The following is a 5,966-nucleotide window of genomic DNA, read 5'->3' as shown; positions in this document are numbered from 1 at the left end:
GCTTCTTTTCTGTCTATTTGGACCTGAGAAATGGAGGAAAAAATAGTGTAAATTGGGCAGAAGCACCCGTGTCTGTTTGACGTGTCATCTGAGCAATATCACAACCGGGTCGAAAAAGAAAAATGTTGAAGAGAAATTGTGGTCCCACTTTATATGAAGTGTTGCTTATACCTGTGAACTTACATGGTAACTAGATGTGTAAGTAGTATGTAACTACAATGAATGTACACACTGGTACATAGTATTTACTTGTGTAATACTGGTGTAACTACAAACATGTAACAACACACTGAATAGCATGTGTAAGTTCAAATGTGTAACAGGAAATTGGTAACAACACTAAAAAAGTACACATCTGTAACAAGAATTACATAAGTGCATTGTGTAACAACAATATACTTGCAGGTGTTTTTCCACTTCCACACCTGTTTGCATACCATGTACTTCAGAAAGCTGTATTAGAATAAGAATGGCAGAACTAACGCTGCATTAGAAGGTTTCACCTTGTGATACCAGTGTAATTACAGGGTAAATCCTCAGGAACTGTCCTCTTAATATAGAGTGTAAAATGGTCACAAATTACTGTGTAAAATATAAAACCTAAGCCTTTGTGCAATTGTTGAACAACAGCAAACTTCTGCCAAAATAAGTGTGGAAAGAAATATACAAATGCCTTTTGTTCATATGTTGTTTTAAGGTAAATTGTAGAATCACACCAATAATTCACAAGGGGTAGCTTATCAAAGATTGTGTTATTAATGTCCTGTTACACAGTTGAACTTACACATACTATTAAGTGGGTTGTTAGATGTGTGTAGTTACACCATTATTACACAAGTAAATACTATGTACCAAATACTATGTACATACACTGTAGATACATACTACTTACATATCTAGTTACCATGCAAGTTCACAGGTTTAAGTGACACTTAATACAAAGTGGGACCAAAATGGTTAATTCCCTTCAAAGCCAGGTAAGCAAAATACATTTTTTACCCCAAAAGGCTTCATGATGTAGTTAATAATAAAATATGTACTACGTGACCTCACGTTGTTTCCATGTCACTTCTCACGTGTATTTGGTTGTGAGACGTAGTTTGTGGACCAAGACAAAGTTGTCTGCAATTCTTACTATTGTAAAGTCATGCAGTGTGAAACCCCTGTTGCCGATCCATCTTGCATGGTAAACACAGCAGCGATGGAATGCTACCACAGATAATCGTGCAGTGTGAAAACATCTGTGACGCGACTACTTTGAAAATCGTGCAGTCTGAAGTCAGCATTTCAGAAAAAAAAAAAAATAAATCAGGCAAACTAATTAGAAAGTAATTAAAATCCAAGTTTTTGGTTCAAACTAATTTGGTTAGGAAGTGCATGTAAAGTTAACTACTGAGAAAGTGAACTGTACTATTTGCAAATGTACTTGAAGAGACAGTTCACCACCACCACCACCAACAACAACAACAATAGCAATACCTTACTAAAAAAAATCAGGCAAACTGATTTAGAAAGAAAAAAAAAATCCAAGCATTTGGTTCAAACAAAGTTGAATGGGAAGTACACGTAAAGTTAACTACTCAGAAAGTAAACTTTACTGTCTGCAAATGTAAAAGTCCATAATTATTTAATCAATGATATTAGCAAGAATGTCTAAATTAACTGCTCTTTCAGTAAGCGTAAGCAGGAGGCAACCAGACTAAGTGGGTATTAGTTAACCCTGCATTCTCTGACTAACTTCAGAAAGTCCAGATCCTGTCCGTAAGAAGAAAAGCAATCAAAAACTCTAAATTGAGTCATAAACTATGAATGTGATCCGTTGTTACAATTAGAAATAGTCTAAATTTTACAATCACTTAAAATTGGAGTCATATTAAACTCGGAGCTGAGAAACAAATATAAATAAACTATAAAGGAATTCTTCTCAGAAGCACTACAAAGGCTTACGTGCATTTAATCTTCGACCATGCTGTTAGTTTCATCATTGGGCTAATAGATGGACTTTTACAATGTACCCCCCCCCCCACCCCATAAAAAAATCTGAATACCTTACTCAAAAAATAAATCAAGTAATCTGATTTAGGAAAAAAAATAATCCAAGTGTTTGGTTCAAACAATGTTGATAAAGGAGTGCACATAGAGATAACTATTCAGAAAGTGAACATAACTTTTTGAAAGGGACAGTTCAGCAAAAAAACAAATCTTCCTGAAAAAAATAATAAATCAAGTAATCTGATTTATGAAGAAAAAAAAATCAAAGTGTTTGGTTCAAACAACGTTGATTAGAAAGTGCATGTAAAGTTAACTACTCAGAAAGTAAACTTAACTATTTGCAAATGTACTTAAAGTGGCAGAACGTTCACCTAAAAAATCTGAATAATTGACATTCCACAGATATACACAATTACTTATTAAGCTGTGGATTAAAAGTAAGTAATAATGATAGAGATGTTTTTAGACAGATGATTGTTTTGCTTTTTGAAGACCTCATTGTATATAGTTAGGAGCCTCAGGTTTGTTTTTGTGCCTGTTTATGCTTTGTTGGCTGTCAGAAAGTGTCAGTACTTTACAAATCTATATTTTTTTATCTACAATTTTTTAAATGCTCTAATGAAGAAGTAATAAGATGCATGTCCTGAGGGTGAATATAGTAACAGCAAATACATTTTTTAGTCACTAAACAGCATCAAACTTTAGATTGGATTAGGTTGGATCAGTTTAGTTATGAATTATGTGATGTAACATGACATCACAATCAGCAAGAAACTAGTAAAGCTGGTCGAACATAGATATCTTGGTATTCTAATTAGTTAAGAAATATTGCATTCAGAATATATGATGGAAACTAGGAATGCTTTATATTTCAGCAAGATAGATAGATAGATAGATAGATAGATAGATAGATAGATAGATAGATAGATAGATAGATAGATAGATAGATAGATAGATAGATAGATAGATAGATAGATAGATAGATAGATAGATAGATAGATAGAGACGAACAGCAACAAGGTTATTTTAGTAACTGAAAATGTAAACTAATTGGTCAAAAGACATTTTAGTTAACTGAAATATAATTAAAAATTCACAATATAAATAACTCAAACAACAGTCACTGAAAAACTGAGCTAAAACTAGCAAAACCATTAATGAAACTAACTAAAACTAAACTGAAATTCTAAGCAATATTGAAATAGTATTGAAATCAAATTGAATTTAAAAATGCAAAACTACTAAAAATCTTGACAACATTTAAGTGGTGTTTTATAAACAGATTTCAGGAGGGGCACAGATGTTTCAACAATTATATCACATCATTGACAATCATTCTATTATACAATCAGCATTAGAGCAAACCCCATAAATACCAAACCCGTCCTATACCTTCATTATCTCAGGACTTTAGCATCCCTCCACCACCCTGACACCTCACCTCTTAAACACTATCTACCTAGGGCAGAGTTCTGGAGCCGGGCTAGACACTTCACTCGGACCCCAGCATCTTTTACTTTATTGACAAGGGGAATAACACAAGTTGGGGTGTCTTTTCCGAGTTCAGAGCCCTCTCCCTGGACAGGACGCTTTATTCTTCAAACGTCTGTAAGTGTGAACTCATGAAAAAAGCTACACCCTTACATTTGTGTGTTTGCAAAAGCAGTAATATACAGTGTATTTCAAGTGTGGCGATGCAGAAGTCAAGACCGCTAAGAACAGTAAATTTTCCTGTTTTGTTTTGAGCATCTCTCAAGCGCATGTACACACAGAGCTGTAGATCACAGTGGTATGTGGGCTGAGTGAGATCAGATTTATCTATACGCCAGTTCTGGCAGCTTGTGAATAATAGAGGATGCTCCCATTATTCCTACCCGAGAGAAATAAACGTTACTCTTAACGTACCCCACAAAAAGGGAAACCATAGAACAATGAGAGTGAAAACGTGTCCTTGAGCTGTTCTTTTAGTGTACGCTTCGGTAATGATGCTGGAAATGCACATTGTTTATTCTGATGAACGGCACATCAGACATTTAAAGCGCTGTGGTTCGACTTGCTTGCGTCTCCATAGGAACAGGACACTTTTGACTTCTCATTTACTCAAGTGCAAACTCATCTCAAATGTCTCTTTTCCCATTTTAAAGCACGGTGGAAGTGGAAAAAATTGAGGGAACAACCCTAGTGTTTAAAACAGGCCTGTAGTGATTGGGTTTGCATTTATTCATGGTCTACAGCAGGCAGGGTGTGATAGAGGAGAAATATAATTTCACAGCCAGCAAGGCTTTTAACTCTTCTAGTAAACAAAGAGAGGGAGGTGAGCACTTGTGCGTGTCTCTCTCAGACTGTAAGTGTCAGGCTGCAGGCCTTGGCGGTCCTCAGATCCAGCCCTTTGATAGTTCAAGGACTCTCGGTTGAGCTACGAGTGTGTAAACATGGTAAAAGCGGCTGCCACTTCTGACCCGATATAATCAGAGTAGTTACATGCAATTAGGATGAAAGAACGGGGAGCGAGACAGAAAGAGACCGACTGAAATCAACGCCAGTCTGATACAGACAAAACGCAATTTTAACCAGTGTTGGGCAAGCTACACGGAAAATGTAGTGAGTTAAGCTATTAGTTACTCTACTTAAAATGTAGCTTAACTACACTAAAAGCTTCCCCTTAGGAAATATAGCAAGCTAAGCTAAAAGCTACATGGCAAAAGTAGCTTAGCTTCATATATATATATATATATATATATATATATATATATATATATATATATATAAATAAACCATTTCAATGTGGTGATGTCATTTGCCCATGAACATGTCCTGCTTGTTCTCAAACTGTTTTATTACTGTAACAAGAGGCTATTCAATCATAATGTTAAAACAGCTATCATAACATTATTTATCAATATGTGGCTCTTTTTGGATTCTCGGAAGCTATAGAAATTAAAAATGTAAAACAGGAAATACTTTGGGACCATTGTTTTTGATTACATCCCTCAAAATGGTCTAAAGCTACAGTTCTGCAACTATAAAGGTACCACAGCAAATTAAATCAATTACTTCCCTATTGTTCAAAAACCCTACAGTATTTTAAATATTTTTAAATTCTGTAGGGTGACGCAGTAGCGCAGTAGCTAGTGCTGTTGCCTCACAGCAAGAAGGTCGCTGGTTCGAGCCTCGGCTGGGTTAGTCGCGTTTCTGTGTGTTCTCCCTGCATTCGCGTGGGTTTCCTCCGGGTGATCCGGTTTCCCCCACAGTCCAAAGACATGCAGTACAAGTGAATTGGGTAAGTTAAATTGTCCGTAGTGTATGAGTGTGAGTGAGTGTGTGTGGATGTTTCCCAGAGATGGGTTGCAGCTAGAAGGGCATCTGCTGCGTTAAACATGTGCTGGATAAGTTGCCTGTGCATTCCGCTGTGGCGACCCCAGATTAATAAATGGACTGAGCCGAAAAAAAATGAATGAATGAATAAATACTGTAGTTAAATTAAACTACAATTTTATTTTCATGTAAGTGCACATTTGCGACGCTACTGTGCTACTTACTTAAAATAATAGCTTCACTACGGAAAAGCTATCTGATTTAGAAAGTAGCGATGCTACCACCAAGCTACTGAGAAATGTAGTTAAGCTAGTAGCGTCACTACTTGTAGTGAGGCTACCGCCCAACACTGCTTTCAACTTTGAAATGACAGAACACTCAAAAAAAGTTTGTTCAAACTACTTACTTAAAATGAGCTGAAACAACACAATTCTTGATTTTTTTAATGGACAACTTATTTGTTTTATGTTCAAGCTACTTTATTTTTTTAAAAATTAATAAGTTCACTTAATTCCTTCATGTTGTCCCAACACAAACAGATTGTGTGGATCCCATTATTTTTTTTAAACAGTGAACAAAATCTTGCTTCGCTTGCATTTAAAACTTTTATTTTGGCTCGACTTGTATGACAGTATGACTTCGGTAGTCAAAAACTACAT

This window comes from Danio aesculapii, chromosome 12, assembly GCF_903798145.1.
Source record: "Danio aesculapii chromosome 12, fDanAes4.1, whole genome shotgun sequence".
NCBI classification, from domain to species: Eukaryota; Metazoa; Chordata; class Actinopteri; order Cypriniformes; family Danionidae; genus Danio; species Danio aesculapii.
This window is presented reverse-complemented; position numbering follows the sequence as displayed.